The sequence below is a fragment of the Vulpes vulpes genome, chromosome 14 (genome assembly GCF_048418805.1).
Source record: "Vulpes vulpes isolate BD-2025 chromosome 14, VulVul3, whole genome shotgun sequence".
Lineage (NCBI taxonomy): Eukaryota > Metazoa > Chordata > Mammalia > Carnivora > Canidae > Vulpes > Vulpes vulpes.
Window position 1 is genome coordinate 65,094,537 of NC_132793.1, and position 19,135 is coordinate 65,113,671.

Here is a 19,135-nt window from a genome sequence, read left to right on the forward strand (position 1 = left end):
AGGATATTCAGATATTTGGGATTTCTGTGACAGAAAAGTATCCAAGTAGCATTAATTTTAGATACTAAGGAATCAATAGAAGTTTGAAAACTAAGAAACTTTGAAGAGTTTTATCATAAAACATCTGGTAGTTTGAGAACAAAAGGACTGGATGTAGGATTCTTATTTTAAAAGAAAATTCCAGGTTTTACACGTAGGCCTGAAAGAAGAAATTTTACTTCATAATTTTTAGTGTTAGGAAATGGTGTATATTGCCTGTTGTCTTTCTTGTTGGCACAGAGAAAGCTATATGAAAATAAAATTCAGTGCCTGTTTCCCCCCAAAAAAGATCATTTTCTGAAGTTGCTTATATTGGAAATGTTGCTTGTTATCATACAAAGCAATGTGTTATTAAATCTACTACATTGTACAGCAATTTCAAAGAAAGTGCTTATTGAAAAAGATTACATGACAATTATCCATAAAATAAGTTACTTCCACTCATCTTTCCATCTTGTTGTTAGAAGTCAGAGATCCATTCCCATACCTAGAAACTTAAAATTTTTGCATATCAGTAAATGTTGTCCACAGATTGAAGCATAATTACAAAAACAAGTATTCAGAGTTAAATTTTGTCAAATTTAAGCAATTTGGGCTAAAGACGGGTATACACTGAGGAAAATTTATCTACACTTGCAAGCATATTCTTACTTACATAGAGTTTATAAAATCTATATAACTTATAATTTAAATCACATGCACAATTTAAATGACTCCAAAAAAAGAAATAAATAACTTGTTTCTTTGAAAGGAATAATTACTAATTTATTGGAATGACTGTGAGAATTTCAGAAAAAAAAAGAAATGCATGAAGAAATATGGATTTTAGTTAAACTATATAATGTTAGAGGACAACATCAAGGTAACAAAAAGATATTTATTTATGCATTTAATTAAAGTTCATGCACTCATGTTTTATCTCCCTCCTGTCTGGATTGCCTTAAGTAACCATTCAACCAGTATGGAAAGGTCTAAGAATGCTGCAAGAAATATAAAACTATAATTACTAATGTAAGTCAGGCGTAAACATAACTATAACATATCATTTATTAGTAAAGTAAAATAATGAAAATTACAAATAATTAAGAACAACCTGACTAGCAAAAGAGGGTTTACAAATTCAATTGTATTTACATATAAGTAGGATAATATCTAACTTAGATTAATAACTGTTTTTTAAAGCTAGAGAGCGTATGCTAATTCTCTACAATTATAATGAAATGATCCAGGCAACCACTAGGTGATTGTGTTGACAAAATGGAGTGGGGTTGGTGAACAGGCATTACTATGTGGCTACATTCAAAAAATTCTGAGGGCATATGACACAGAGAAGGGAGTGGAAAAATACAGAAGAAAAATCTGTGTATTCATTCTTTGAACATTCCAAAGATTTCTTAAAGAAATAATAATAAAACACTACCAACAAGATAGTTTATACTCTTCCAAAATAATTCTTAAAACTATACAATAAGATTTATGGAGTGAAACTACCTAAAGAAATCATTTTATCTGAATGAGACAATGGATTTTACCAGTCAGTCAAGATACAATACCTTATTTGAAAATTAAAATGTATGTTCACTTATAGGAACAGAAGATAATAAAGACAGAGAGATTATCAAGGACTTTGTGTTGGAGGGTGGGGCAATTACTGTTGATGTATTTTCCTGAAATTTTCATTGATCCAGCTATTCCAAAAGAAAAGTGATATTTCAAAATTAGATAGTATTAAAATAAGCGTGAAGGTGCTAATTCTAGGGTGATACTTCAAATACTGCAAATATACCCTTTCCCATTATAAGTAACATACAAACAGTACTTTTATTTAAAAATACAATTAGAAATGTTTTTAGGCATCAAGTATTTCATCCCATACAGTTCTTTTATATCAAAATGTATGCATTCTGAAGATCTTAATTTTTAAATTTAATTTTTTTTACTTAAGATCTTACTTTTGATTTATCACTCTATGTTTTAAATGTTAAGCAAAAGACCATTCATTCAATTAAATAAATAATCTATATTTTAAAAGGGCAAATGACTGGTATTTTTCTATATTGCTATGTTTTGAAAAATATTTGGATACTCACCCTAATACTTACAATTAGGGAGTCCTGTCCTATTCTTCAGATGTGCCAACTATAAACCTCTTTATCCTCCAGTCTGATATCACCCATATTTTTTCTTCTCTTATGAACAAGTACAAGTTTCTATCTATGATTTTTTCTCCATCTTTTTCCTTTGTCTCTGTCTCTCTCCATTTTCATTTGTTGCTATATGTGACTTGTTGCCTCGCTTTTACATCTCTGGGAGCCATTGTGTTGTTATGAGTCCCCTATGGAGCACTGGACATCCAAGTTCTGTTTCTGGATCTACTGCTCACCCATGGAAGAATTGGCCAGTTTCCTGCCACTCTCAGCCTCAGAGTTATTCTGCAGGCCAATATATGTATGCTAAATGAAATTTTCTGCCCTAATTTCATTACAAATTATAGTTGTGTGATGGCTAAAAATGTGATTTGCTTTTCTGGAAAATACTGTAGTAAGTGCTGTTTGGCTTTTAGGTTATAGGTCTAGAAAACTCTTCTTCCTGAGGTCACTGACTTTCTCCTAATTTTAAAATTAGATCATTCAATAGCATTTGACTCATCCTTACTTAAAATTCTCTCTTCCCTTGACTTCTGTGATACCATCCTGTTTTAGTTTTTATTTTCAACTCTAAAAGATTCTTGTCAGTCTTCTTGTCCTCTTATCCCAGACTTCTGTTCTTACTTTGTGTCTCTATGTCTCAATGTTGTTGCTGCTGTTGTCTTTCTGAATGTGTTTTTCCCAACTGCAGAAGCCCCCTTCCTAGAGTGAAATATGTAGCCCAGATTTCTTGCTTGACTTTCAGCCACGCAAAAGTATCTACTGATCATCTCCATTTGTATGTGCCCCCAGATACTTCATATTGAATATGTCAAAACTAAATTCTTTATATCCTCTTAAGTCATCTCTCCTGTGTTTCCAATGTCTTAATGGCTCCACCAACCATTCAATGAGGGGATAATCCCAGACTCTTCCTTTTTACCCTCCCTCTACACTTACTTAGGGTTCCCGAGAGAAACAAAACGAACAGGATATATAATATAATAGAGAGATTTATTTTAAGGAATTGGCTCACATGATTGTGGAGTCTTGGCAAGTCCAAAATCTGCAGGGTAGGCTGGCAGTCTGGAGATCCAGGAAAGAGCTGCAGTTCACGTCCAAGTTGGCTGGCAGAAGTTTCTCTTCTTCTGGGGAGATCAGTCTTTTTTCTGCGAAGGCCAACTGAGTGAATGAGGCTCACCCACATTATGGAGGATAATCTGCTTCACTCAAAGTCTATTGATTTAAATCTCAGTCTCATCTAAACAATGCCTTCACAGAAATATCTAGAATAATACTTAGACAAATATCTGAGTACTGTGGCCTAGCCAAGCTGACACATAAAATTATCCATCTCACTCCCTCATGAAAAAACTGATTACCATTTCCTATTTTACGTATCTATACCTATCAGCTTTGTCTACTGTCTCCTCCCTTTACCGACTGCATGAAGCCCAGGCTATTACCCTCTGCCTTGACTACTGTAATAGTCTCTTAACTCTCTGACTCCAACATTTCCCTCCTAATCCATTCTCCACACTAAGTGGAATGATTATTTTGATTATATTAATTCCATGTTTAAAAATATTAAACATCTCTCTTTCACTTCCTGCAGAGTCCAACACCACCAGCATGATAGATAAGTTCCTCATGATCTGATTCTTGATTTTTTTCGAATCTTTCCTTCCATCATTCTTTCACATACCCAAAGCTCCAAATATATCAAATTATTTTAGTTCAATGTATTGGCTGATTTATGCATCCATATATTTGCAAATGCTATTCTATTTAGACTATGTCCCTAGTGCTTCTTTGATTCTTTCTCTTTTTGGCCTTATTTATGCTTTAAGACTCAGCTCAAGGACCATCTTCTGCAGGAAGCCTTCTACAGTATCACAGGGATTAGGTAGCTGTCCACTCATTGAATTACAGGAGCAACTTGTGTTCTTTTATTACCTGAGTTAATACCAGAAAATGCTTAAGACAGTCTGGAATATAGCAAGTGTTTTTTGCTATTAGCTCTTTGTATTAATAACAGTATTTATAGCGCTGACATCAAATTATAACCTGGGTGATTTGATCATTGCTCCAAAAATTACCTTAAAGGTTAATAAATTTTTCCTACCCTTGTAAATTCCCAATTCACACCACAAGCGTGACACATAGTAGGTAATAAATATGTGTCACTGAATGAAAGAATTCTCCAGTATTAGAGACATATGATGTTTCCTAAAAAAAAATTACTCTGTACAAAAAATTTCAGACCCAATGCCAGATGTCTTAGACTTCAAACAAGAATAGGTGAATTTTTCAATGTGATTTTACTAAAAGCCTTCATAAAATTAAAACAGAATTCATCACATATTATGGACATTTTGACATTATCTTTTGCCAGTCATATATCTATAGAAAATGTGATGTATTACTAAGAATACTTCAGGAAATGGCTACGAATAAAATGTCACTAAAATTATCCCAGTCTTTTTTTTGAACTTTCTCAGTAATTTAAAGATCACTTTATTCAATAGCTTACAGTACACATTGTTATTTTCTTTTCTTCTAATTATACCACATTTTAACTTCATAGAAATCTTCTTCTCTTTTATAATGTTTCAACCTTTTTTCCCCATTTCCGTTTCCTATAAAAAAACGTCTTGTAAAGAGTTCAAGTCAACTTTGACCCATGCTAATGACATAAGAAGACAGTGATAGCTGAAGTGTAACTATAACTTCTAATTTCTTCTATTTTAAAATAAATGGGAATACTCTTTAAAGATGGAAGTACATTTGTATTTTTTATGGTTATAAAAATTAGATTTTCTTTATACATTATTTTAAAATTACATAGAGGAAAAACCTGCATTTACATCTTTTTTTTTTCGTTCCCAATCTGACTTATGTGTTTATTTTGCCTGTGTATTTTTAGGTTTTGAAAGTTCATTATATGTTCTGATATTTTTATCATATATATTTGCAATTTTTTTCTCTCAACAATCCACAGGTACTACCACAGAGGAAAGTTTATTTTTAATAATATGAAGGAGCCATCCAATCGAAATATATGAGTCTTAAACTTTTTGCAGTAAATGAATGGTCTAAAAATATATTTTAAAAAAACTGACCTCAGAACAAGGAGAAGCAGAACAATCCAAAATCATAGTGAAAAAAATTTTTAAATTTCAATCTTTTTAACTATTAAAACAGAAAGATATAGAATCAGTAGATATAACAAATCAGAAAAAAAAAAAAAAGGAATAGCAAACTTGACCTTATTGTCCTTTATTTTCAAATGCACCTGGATATATATATATATATAAATTTAATATATGTTGAGCCATAAAAGTAGTCTTAAAAAATCAAAGTATTTATTTATTTTATTATTATTTTTTTATTTATTTATGATAGTCACAGAAAGAGAGAGAGAGAGAGGCAGAGACATAGGCAGAGGGAGAAGCAGGCTCCATGCACCGGGAGCCTGATGTGGGATTCGATCCCGGGTCTCCAGGATCGCGCCCTGGGCCAAAGGCAAGCGCCGAACCACTGCGCCACCCAGGGATCCCAAAAAATCAAAGTATTTAAATCATACATGCAAACATACTTATTTAGAACATAGTTATGTTATAAATCATTTTTTAAAAACTTAGCTTAAAAATTAGCATATGTTTAAATATCAAAGAACACACTTTCAAATGACACAAAACTAATTAGAAATCACAGTAGAAGTTATAAAATATTTTGAGCTGCATTACAAATATTGCATATCAAATTTTTGGTATGAAGCTATAGATAGATAAGCTTAGAGAAAAATGTGCAACCTTAAATGCAAAAAAAAAATCATTTATTGTGAACCAATTTCAAAAAGTTAGAAAAAGAAAAGCAAATTAAACTCACAGTATGTACCAGAAAGAAAGTAACAACAAAAAAAAAAAAAGATGAGAAGTTAACAAAGTAGGAGGTTGTCAACATTAGAAAAAATTTAAACAGCAAACAGTTGATTATTTGGAAAAATTAAGAAAACACAGAAATATTAATCAAAGGGAAAAAGAGAGAAATCATGACCAATATCAAGAATGAAAAAAAGAATATTGTCAAAAATATAGAAATATTAAAAAGATTAAAATAGGGTATTATGGTCAATGATGTGCCAATAAATTTGAAATCATAACATATCAAAACTAAACACTAAGAAATCCAAATAGTTTTAAAGTTATTAATAAATTGAATACATAAAGAAAAACCTACCCACAAAGAGAACTTTAAGGGGACGGCTGGGTGGCTCAGCTGGTTAAGCATCTGCCTTCAGCTTGGGCCATGATCCCTGGGTCCTGGGATCAATCCCTATGTAGGGCTCCTCACTCAGGAGGGAGGCTGTTTCCCCATACTCTCTCCCTCTCCCCCCTACTTGTGCTCTCTCATTCTCCTTCTTTCTCTCAAACAAATAAATAAAATCTTAAAAAGAGAGAGAGAGAGAGAGAGAATATCTTAGGGCCAGATTGCCTCACTGGTAAATCTTTCAAATATGTAAAATGAAACATGGCTATTTAAAACCCTCACCAAAAAAAAAAAAAAAAAAAAAAAAAAAAACCCTCACAAAGAATAGAAAAATAAGAAATACCTTCAAAGTCATTTTGTGAGAACAGCATGATTCCGGAACCACACCTGGAGAAAACATTACAAGAAAGAAAATTACAGGTCAATTTCTTTAGTGAAAAAGATCCCAAAGTTTTAAACAAAATAATAAAAAATTAAATCTCGTAAAAATCTAAAAGTATTAAGCATCTGGACAACATTTTATTTGAAGAGTACAAGATTAGTTTCATATTAAAAATAAATATATGAGGGCACCCAGGAGGCTCAGTCAGTTAAGTGTTTGCTTTCAGCTCAGGTCCTGATCCCAGGGTCCTGGAATGTAGCTCTCTGCTCAGCAGGAAGTCTATTTCTCTCTCTCCCTCAGCCCCTCCCCTCTGTTCATGCTCTCTCTCATGTGTTCTCTCTCTCTTTTAAATAAATAAATAAAATCTTTTAAAAAAATAAAAAACAAACATATGAACTAAGGAATAAATGAGAAAACTCATATAATCGTTTCCATTGACACAAAATTTGTTAAGATTCTTAACCTAATCAATATAAAAACAGCAAACTAAAAATATGAGAATTTCTTAATCTAGAAGATATTTTCAGTACACACACATACATACAAAATATGCATACTCAGAATATACACACACTCTTAAAAATTACAGGCAATGTGTTCAAGAAAGTTCCTGAGTAGACCATTAACAAAAGAGTATGTCCAAATATCCAATAAACAGGAAAAGGGTTCAACCTCATTAGACACTAGAAAATGCAAACTGAAGTCATATTGAGATTGCCCTATATACCCACCAAAATTTCCAAAATTAAAAATAGTGAGAGCACAAAGATGGTGAGGATGTGAAGCAAGTAAAATTCTCATGTTGTTTGTGGGAAAGCAAAATATATGCTAAACTTGAATACATACACATACACCACACGCACACATGTAATACCTGTGTCCCTATAACACAGTAATTCTATTCCAAGCTATATACACACACAAAAATGCATACATATGCACACCAAAATAAGCATTTAAGATGTAAAACTAATGCAGATAAACTAAACAGTTTACTCACCATTACCCATCAATTTAATCGGTAATTAATGTATAATATTCATACCATGGTACATTATAAAGCTAAATAATCAAACTACATAGATGAACCTCACAAAACAATGTTGAGTGAAAGAAGTGAAAAAAAAAAAAGGAAGAAAGCCTAACTAAACTTAAAACTATTGATTTCATACAAACTATGTTCTCTAACCAAAATGGAATAAAGTTAGAAATCAGTCAAAAAGTTTGGGAAACTTCACAGATTTGTGGAAATTAAGCAATATATTCATAAATAACCATTTAAAATGATTATTCTTTTTTGTCAAAAAAAAATTTCAAGAGAAATTATACAATGCTTTGAGAGGGATAGAAATAAAAAACAAGGGATGCCTGGGTGGCTCAGCGGTTGAGCGCCTGCTTTCGGCCTGGGGCGTGATCCCGGAGTCCCAGGATCAAGTCCCACATCAGGCTCCCTATGTGGAGCCTGCTTCTCCCTCTGCCTATGTCTCAGCCTCTCTCTCTCTCTATGTCTCTCATGAATAAATAAATAAAATCTTTATTTTTTATTTTTTTTATTTTTTATTTTTTTTTTATTTATTTATGATAGTCACAGAGAGAGAGGAGAGAGAGGCAGAGACACAGGCTGAGGGAGAAGCAGGCTCCATGCACCGGGAGCCTGATGTGGGATTCGATCCTGGGTCTCCAGGATCGCGCCCTGGGCCAAAGGCAGGCGCCAAACCGCTGCGCCAGCCAGGGATCCCTAAATAAATAAAATCTTTAAAAAAATAAAAATAAATAAAATATTTTTAAAAAGAATTTAAAAAACAATATAAATAAATTTATCATGTACAGCAAAAATAGTATCCAGAGGGAAATTTATACCTGTAAACACTTATATTTAAAAAAGAATATAGATCTCAAATCAATAACCTAAAATCTGACCTTACAGAACTAGAAAAAAATATCAAAGTAAACTAACAATAAGCATAAAGGAGATAATGAGGATTTGAGAAATAATATTGAAATAGAGAATAGCTGAATATTTGAAAAATAACAGCAAAACCAAAGGTTGGGTCTTTGAAAAGACCAATAAAATTGAGAAACCTTTACTTAGCCTTACCAAGAGAAAAAGACATGATTCAAATTATTAAAACCAAGAATAAAAGAGGAGGCACCACTACTTCTCTACTGAAATACGAATGTTTATAAGGAAATATTATTAACAATGTTATGCAAAAAATTAGATTAGCTAGGTGAAATTGACAGATTCCTAGAGTGACACCAATAACCAAAGTGATTCATGAAGAAATAGGAAATTTGCATGGGCTTATAAAAGGAAAAGACATTGAGTTGCTACTTAAATAACAAACAAAAATCAACTTACCACAATGAAAAGCCCAGGCCCAGACAGCTTTACAAATGAATTTTACCAAATACTTTAAGAAGAATTAGTTCCAATCCTTCACAGAATCTTCCAAGAAATAGAATAGGGTAGAACACTAAGACTAATACCACTCATACCAAAACCAGAAAAATGCATCACAAACAAAGAACAGTTGTAGATAAATACCCACTATTGACACATATGTAAAAATTCTCAACAAAATAGTAACACAGAGAATTCAGCTATGTATACAAAGAATTATTTATACCATGATCAATTTATCTAAGAATATAAGGTTTGTTTTAATATCTATATCAATTACTATAATATACCTTATTAGTAGGACAAAAGGCAAAACCACAGCATAAAACAAATAGAGAAAGAAAAGATATTTGACAAAATCCAATGCACTGTAATAATAAAAAAGATTCAACTAACTAGAAGTACAAGAGAATACCCTCAACCTAATAATGAGTATCTATGAGAAACCCACAGCTCACACCATACTTACTTATGAAAAAGACTGAATATTTCCCCCTTAACATCAGAAACAAAGCAAAGCTGCCTCTCTTACCATTTCTATTTAATTCTGTACTGGAGATTCTTTCTAGGGCAATTAGGCAGGAAAAGCAAATGCACCCCGTTAAAAAGAAATAAGCAAAACCATTTCTATTCTCGAGTGACAAAATCATATTTCTAGAAGTTCCTAGGCAATTCACACAATATACTATCAGAACTAATGAATGAGTTCAAGAAAGCTGCAGGATGCAAAATCAACATACAAAAACCAACTGTACTTCTTTACACTAGTAAAGAACAATTAAAAAATAAAATTAAGAGAATGATTAATAGCAACTTACAATGGCATGAAACAGTAATAAAATACATAATGGTAAATTTAATAAAAGTAGTATACTTTTTATTGAAAAGTACAAAACATTAATGAAAAATTTAAAGGAGACTTAAGTAAATGGAAAGGCATTGCATAAACATAGAATGGAGGACCTAAATTGTTAAGGTAGTGATACTTCCTAAATTGATCTGCAGATTCAGAGCAATTCCTATCAAAATCTTGGATGTTATTTTTGCTCAATTGACAAACTGATTCTAAAATTCATATGGAAAATCAAAGGATACAGAATAGCCAAAATAATCTTGAAAAAGAGAAACAGAATTTAAGGACACATGCATTCAGATTTCAAAACCTACTACAACGTTATGATATTTAAGACACTATGTTATTGGCATAACAATAGATATATAGATCTGGGGAATACAATTTAGGGTCCAGAAATAAACCCTTATAATTCTGGTTGGTTAATTTTCAACAATGGTGCTAAGACAATTAAATAGGCAGTGTTTCATAGAAACTACTAGGACAAAAAAAAAAAAAACTACTAAGACAAATGGATACCTACATGCAAAAACTAAAGTTGCATTCCTATCTCACACCATACACAAAAATTAACTTCAATGGATCACAGACCCACTTAACGGCAAAAATTACTAAACTCCTAGAAGGAAGCAGAGGAGTAAATCTTCATGATCGTGGGTTAACAATGATTTCTTAGATAGGACACTACACACACACACAAATATTAGATAAATTGGACTTCATTAAATTTAAAAATCTTGTGCTTCAGAGAAGACATTTAAGAAGTTAAAAAGACAACCCAGAGATTAGAAGAACATATGCAAATTATATATTGGATAAGTGACTTGTATCAAGAATATATTTTAAAAACCTTTTCAACCCATCAATAAAAAAATAATCAAATTGAAATCAAGAAAAGATTTCAAAAGAATTTTTTCCAATTTAGATAAATACATGGTTAATAAGTACATTAAAAAGATGTTTAACAGCCATAGTAATTAGGAAAATGGAAAGCAAAACCACAATGAAATAAATACCACATCAGACCCATTAAAATAGTTAAAATAAAAAAGACAAACAGTAACAAGCATTGGAGAAGAAGTGAAGAGATTGGAATCCTCATGAATTGTTGGTGGTACTATACAATGGTGCACTTCTGAAAACAGTTTGGTAGTTTCACAAAATATTAAATACACAGAGTTCCCATATAAGGCAACAATTCCACTCCCAGAGATATACCCAAGAGAATTAAAAATTTATATCCACAAAAAATGTACACAAGTGTTCATAGAAGCAATAGTCATAATAGTCAAAAAAATTGAGACTAAATGCCTATCCAATGATAAATGGATAGCCTAATGTGGTATATTCATGTGATGGAATCTTATTCAGCATTAAAGAAAGAATTAGTACTGATACATATGATGACAAGAAGGGACTCTGTACGCATTTTGCTATGTTAAAGAAGCCAGTCACAAAATACATATAATGTATGATTCCATTTATATAAAATGTTCGGAATGTGTTTATTCATAAATACAGAAGTAGATTAATAGTTGCCAGGGGCTGAGATGGGAAGGGCACAAGGAGTGTTATGGGTTAATGGATATGGGTTTTGGAGGTGATAAAAATGTTCTAAAATTAGATAGTGCTGATTGTTGCACAACCATGTAACTAAAATAAAAAACAATAATTTTAATTTTGTTAGGGTATACTTAGCTCAACATAGCTGTTATAAAGATAGAATAAAAATTCATTTTATATAAGGATCAATAATTTTAAAAACAAATCTATTATCATATAAGGCAGAATGGTGGTTATCTCATGGGGAATACATCGTAGAATAATGAGCAAGGTTCCTGTGTGCTGGTCTTATCCAATATCATGAAATGTGTTATGCTTACATGGGTAGGTGTTAAATTTGTAAAACACCATGAATCTCTTCATTTACGACTTGTATGTGTGCGTTTAAACTAAGTTTACTTAGGAGTGACTGAGTTGCTGAGTTGGTTAAGTGTCTGACTCTTGGTTTAAGCTCAGGTCATGATCTCAGGGTAGAGAGATTGAGACTCAGGTCAGGCTCTGCACTGGGCGTGGAGCCCATTTAAGATTCTCTCTCTCCCTTTCCCACTGCCCCTCCCCTCCCCACTCATGCATGCTCACTCTCTCTTTAGGAAGGAAGGAAGGAAGGAAGGAAGGAAGGAAGGAAGGAAGGAAGGAAGGGAGAGAAGAAAGAAAGAAAGAAAGAAAGAAAGAAAGAAAGAAAGAAAGAAAGAAAGAAAGAAAGAAAGAAAGAAAGAAGAAAGAAAGAAAGAAGAAAGAAAGAAAAAGAAAAAGAATAGTTTACTTAAAATTAAAAGTTAAAAAAGGTCTGCAAGAAAGTTTGGAAAAATGGAATGTGAAGAAATGTGAAAATGGAGACAAGGAATCTGAAGAGAACCTGTGCATCACTCTTTAGAGAGAGGATCTCTTCTGTGGGTCATTTGAGGCCGTGGCCAGGAAATACCAGTGAAAAAAGAATAAATGTTAAGGTTTCGGGGCATTAAAAATACTGATAGAATTAAATACTGCAGCTACTTTGGAAAACAGGTTAGCAGTTTCTCAGAAAGTTAAATATAAAACTATTGTATGACCCAGCAAAAATTTACAAACCAAGGGTGGCATTATTCATAATAGTCCCAAGCTGGAAACAAATTAAATGTTCATCAAGTTGTGAATAATAGACTAATTGTGATATATTTATACAATTGAATGCTATTCAGTGATGAAAAGAAATAAACTACTGACAAATGCAATATCATGGATGAACCTCAAAAACATTCTGCTAGGTTAAAAAAGTCAAACATAAGAGCTACATATCATGATCCCATATATGTAAAATATTCAAAAATGATAAATTTGTAGAGACATAATGTAAAATAGTGGTTGCTTAGTGGCTGGGGTGGAAATAAGGATTCCCTGTATATGAGAGTATAAGGTATCTTACTGAAGGAATAAAGATATTCTAAAACAGATATATGTGATGACTGTTTTACATTGTAAAGTTCCTAAAATTCATGGCTGTATTCTTAAAGTGGGGGATTTTATGTTACATAAAATACGTATTAATAAATAATGTTAAAAATACGGATAGTAACACTCATAGTCTCCTGTAGGAAAAACTATTGCCATTAAAAAACAAACAAAATACAATAAAATCATTTTTGCCAGGACCTGACCAACTATTCCTAGAATGGTCTCTACACACTTTGCCAAACCCTGACTAATGTACAATCATTATACACAGCTGAATAATAGCTAAAGCAAGTCAATAGAATCAGATGGCTCTGATACAAACCCCAGATCTCCTATTTGCTGCCTTTTAGCCGTGAGGCAAATCACTTAAGTTCTGTAAGCCTCAGTTTCCTCACTCTAAATCTTGGATAATAATAGTACTATGTTATAGGATAGCATAAGAATTAAACGAGGTAATTTGTATAATGCCTAGTACAATGTCTGTCACAGAGTAGAAAATAAATGTTAGCTTCCTTAGTATTGTCATTACTTGGGGGAATAAAGATCTCTACACAGAAAAAAAAATTTAAAAGAAATTCTGAATTTACCTACCATACAAAAGTTTGTAGCTTTCCATAACAATAAAGGAATAAAACAATATAAAACCATAGGCTAAGAAAACAGTGAAGGAAGTGCCCGAAGATATAGAGGATATTAAACTTTGCCAGATGGAAGGCAGATGGTTTATTCAGCCAAGTGGAAAAAGCTAAATTTGAGCAAGGGTATCTAGAAGAAGTGAACCGATTATACACTGAGAGAGGCTCAGAATTCGGAGATCCTAGCTATTTTTGAAAGCTAGATTTAAAAAAGAAGAAGGCCAGAGTATACACTTTGGAAAGACTAAACCAAAGAGCAGAGGATTTGAAGATGCCAGGGATAGCAAAGAACAGGAGTGTGAGATACTGTATTTGGAAACCAAGGGATTAAGAAAGCTATACATGCTGGAACATCAGAGTCTCAGATTCATCTCTTCCCTCACTATGGTCCAGGGCACCCACATCTCTGACAGGAGTTTTTCACTTCCCACTTCTCACAGTACTGAAGGGTATGGAAAAAATTAGCAACGTAAACAAATGAAAGGTCATTTTATTGGGAGAGAATCTTGCCAAACATCTTGATTCCAATCCAATCACTCTATAGTCAAGCACAGAACTTCCGTAAGAGCCTCACTATCACATAGGTGTAAAGAAAGTCTCAATAGTTAAGATCATATCAAAATACTTGAGAAGTTTCTAACTTGAAAGATAAAGATCATACTTATAAACACAAAAAAAATAGCACTCAAAGAAAATGGATAGTACAAATAAAAATTTAAAACAATTTTATAAATATTCTTAGGGAAAATGTTACACCCATGAACTCAGAACAATATTCAATGGAAATGAATTTTAGAGACCAAGAAAGAACTCTTGGCATTAAAAATTTTATAAAAATAATATTTTAGCAGAAGTTCACAGGGAAGAAAGCAGGTAAAAAGAAAAATAAATTAAAAATGAGGAGATAGGGGTGCCTGGGTGGTCCGGTTGGTTAAGCGTCCAACTCTTGATTTTGGCTCAGGTCATGATCTCCAGGTCATGAGATCAAACCCCACCTCATGCTCCATGCTCAGTGAAGAGTCTGCTGGAGATTCTCTCCGTTTCCCTCTTCCCCTTCCCCTGTTTATGCACACACATGCTCACTCTCTCTCTCACTCCCTCTCTCAGATAAATAAATAAATCTTTTTTTTTAAATGAGAAGATATATCTACAAGGTCCAAGAGCTGACTCATAAACAGAAGAGAAACAAAGAGTAGAGGAAAATGGACAGAGGAAATTATCAGAGAAATAATATTTCAAATAAAATTTATACTAAAGGGTGTAAGTTCCCAGAATAAGGAGACCAATTTCCTAGGGCAACAAATTAATTAAAAAGACCAACATAAGAAATATTTTGACTATATTTCAGAGTACTAGGGATAAAATTATTAAAATTTTCCAGAGAGAAAAAAAAAAACTACATCAACACTGATGAAAACTGGATGACCTTTAGATGTCTCAAGACTAACACCGAAAACATGGAGAAATTAAGAAATGTGTCCAGAATTTTGGAGGAAATCATTTCCATCCTAGAATTCTCTATACAAAGTTCAAACAGCTCTCAAAATAAATTAAAGGTATATTCTGATATGCAAAGTCTTGATTTTTTCTCAATTTTTTTTTAATTTCTCATTTACACTTTGCAGGAAACCACTGGAGAATATACTCTACGAAAATGGAAAGTAAACTTAGAAAAAATAAAATGTATGATAGGCTGTGGAAAACTGAGGACCCAATACGTTATAGAGGCTGAGACTTTTGTCAAGGTAGTGATTAGGTAAAATTCCAGAATGACAGATTTGAAGCAGGCTTAAAGACAAGGACCTCAGCTTAGAGCAGAAAGATGAAAGATTCTGTGAGTTATTTACCCAATTTAAAAAATACTGTTAGAGGGGCACCTGGGTCATTCAAGTCACCATGTCAGGGTTCTAGATTCAAGCCCCAGGTCCCTATTGGGCTCTATGCGCAATGAGGAATCTGCTTCTCCCTCTCCCTTTGCCCCTCCCCACATCTCATGCTCTCTCTCTCTCTCTCTCATATAAATAAAATATTTAAAAAATACTTATAGAAGTACCTAATAAGCTTAGCCATATTAATAAAGGTTTTACTTTGAATAGTATTAATAATAAGCACATTTTAAAAAAGCAATTTAACATTTTTGAAAATTAGCCTGTTCCAAGGCAAAAGAATAGTTTATAAAGGATCTTATAAGAAAGGAAATACAATGATGGTACACATTATGATTTAGCTGTGAAAATAATTATACAGAAAAATAATCTAAGCTATAGACATTTATTTAACCAAAAGTTTTGATATAACTTTATTTGGAGGGTGAGACTATAGCAGTAAGAGGAGAGGGTTTAAAATTATTTTTCCTTTAGAACTACATAAAGGGCAAGATTATAGCAGTTATAGGAGTGGGCTTAAAATTATTTTCCTCTAGAACTACATATATGAGCTACTTTTTGTTTGTTAATCAGATGCCAATATTATTTTCATTGACTTCACTTACATTTTCATCATTTAACTTGCAATTTCACTTTTTTATTTTTATTTTTTTGGCAACATTGAATGGTTAAGTTAAACAAGCAAGCCTCCTGTAGTAAAATTATTAAAGCAACTTTACTGTGTTGTCACTTTCCTTTTAAGTCCAGTTGATGTGTATACCTTTCTCCCCCAGTCCCTATTCCCAGATAGACACTCAGGCAGAGCCCATGAATTCATTGGTAACCTTAGGTATGAAGTTTAAACTCATAATTTGGAATACCCAGAACCAGATATTAATCAAAACTTTCAACTTGATCTAAAGTTAATCTTTCCATCATCTAGATATGTTAGAAGAAAAATTCTGTAGTCTCTTGAGTGCACATGGTGTAATTTTTTTTCCCTCTTTCCTTGTATGGTATCTATATGACATGTCTATTATCATTTTTATTCCTAACTAGAGTTTCTGCCATTTCCAATCAAGGTTGAAGCAAGTTAAGTTTGAAGAGATGTGGAAAGGGACAGGGGGCCAGAGAAAACAGAAATTTCTCTAATGATTGTTCTTCTTATGAAACAGTTTCAAGCTCTTTGCTCCAGGTAAATAATTAAATCTAACATTTTTTTCTATGTTTTATGGAATGCTCTTGCTGAATTTCTCCAATTTTAACTCTCATGACACAATCATTCGGGTCCTTTGGCTCATGGCTTAACATTTACCCTCAATTTCTTCAGTGTTTTCAAGCTGTGGCAGCAGTCTTCATGTGGCCTCCTCTTCTGACCGAGGCTGCTTTTGCTCACGTCTTGTCCTTAAGCTCTCTTTTCAATGTGAGTTAGATCCCATTCAATGTCTATATTACAAGGAACACATTTCAAGCTGTCCTACCAGTCTAGCTGAAAATTCAAGGCGAGGAGCAAGCATATCTACCAATACTCCTTTGTTTGGGACAAACAGAATCCCAACCATGCTCTTTCCAAAGTCATCCCCCTCAAAACCTTTATAGTTTCCTACAACTTGACCCATTTATAGTCTTAATTTGTGTAAGTAATCTAATTATTTTGGATCATCTACTTTAAATTTCTATTACCATGTCTCAATCAAAATGAAGATAACAATAGTCCCATTACAAACATATAACATCTGACAATTAGAAAGATAATGAACTATACAAATACAAGGTAGACATTAGGGTTAATTGTTGGGGGAAATGCTTCAGTGGACACTAATTTCATAACTGGTTTATTTGTGAATAATTTTCAGGTTATAATGACTTTTGCTTTGATATCCAACTTTGCATATGAAAAACCCAATTATACTAAAAGCCCAAGTAAATAGCACATCTTGTATTTTAAAAAGGACAAACACCAGACATGGCAGGTGTAACTCTTTGTTGGCTCTTCATTAATTCATAGTTTTTCCACATAAAATGTTCTCAAACCAAAGTATTTGATCTCTCTTATGGTACATTTCTCTTTTATGTCAATGCTTTATATAATCAGCTCTATGGATACTGCAAATGCAAAGGTATAATTTGAGAAACCTTTCAAAACCCTCCTAGCTCACTTTCTTAACTCTAGATCCTTTCCTGATAATCCACAATATGGGTAACTATTGACCTAATGTTCCTAAAATACAACTCTGATGAGATCATTAAACAATAGAAATACTTCAGTGACTCCCTGCTGACAATAAAATAAAATTCTAAACCATTGGCCTGGTACCAAGTCTCTCTAGGCTATGACTATCACTTTCTTTCCTGGCCTAATATATTTCTACAGCCTTTGCAATTTTCACAATCCTTCTATGCCAAAGTTACACAACTTCTTCCAGTTCCAACTATGTGTTCAATGCTTCTCATTATCTTGGGAATTCTGTATATGATCCCCTAGAACTGGAATGTTAGGAATACATCCATGCACATACCCTTCTTTATTATACAGATATGTAAAAAATTAAGAAAATCCTTATATTCTTATATTATAATAAAATCCTTATATTCTCACCACTGAGAGATAACTATTATTGACTACTTGATGTTCTTCATTACAGACTAATTCCTATTTCTACGTATTCATAAATAAATAAATGTTTTATTAAAACAGAATATTTAAAACTAGCTTTTTTTTCATTTAATAACTTATCATATCTCCTCTATATAAACACATATACATCTATTTCTCTTTATCTATTTACCTATCTCTGCCTCGAAGAGAGAACACAAAGGAATAACATAGAACATAACATTTATATACCTACTTACATATGTGTACAATTACCGACAATTTTTTAGTATAAACATATAGGAGTACAATTTCTGTATTAAAGTTAGGTACCATTTTATGGCTATTGATACATACTGATAAATTGCAACACTATACAATAATGTTTATTTTTCCACATTTAAAAAGTGTGAGCATTAATATAAAACATTACCACTTTGATGGGAGAAAACTGGAAATTTAATAGGTATTTAAAAATTGTTTTAATAAGCATTTTTTTACTATTGAGATTGAACATTTCTCATACATTTATGTTCAGTTGTTTTATTGTATAATTGTCTCCAATGAAAAACAAGCTGATTTTAAGCTAAAGCTGCCTATATGTCTACCTTTCAAGGATTATTTCTTTCTAAATTATAGTATGTGGCAAATAAATTAAAAATAAACACTCAGCAAGGTTTTTCTGATAGAACAAGACATTTTAAAAAGAAGGGAAGGTGAAGCTAAGACAACTACCAAGTACATGGTAGCTTAAGCACTAGCTGTTCAATGTAGCTTACTGAAACACATGATCATAAAGAGAGAATTCAGACATCAAAAGTATTTAAATATTATGTTAAGAAGGAAATGAAATGGTGTATTACATTTAAAAAATATTTTCACCTAAATTGCTAGTCCTTGGTATTTGAAAAATTGATATTCAGTAGTCTGGAAATTTCACTTATGTGAGTATTTTATTCCTGAAGTGAA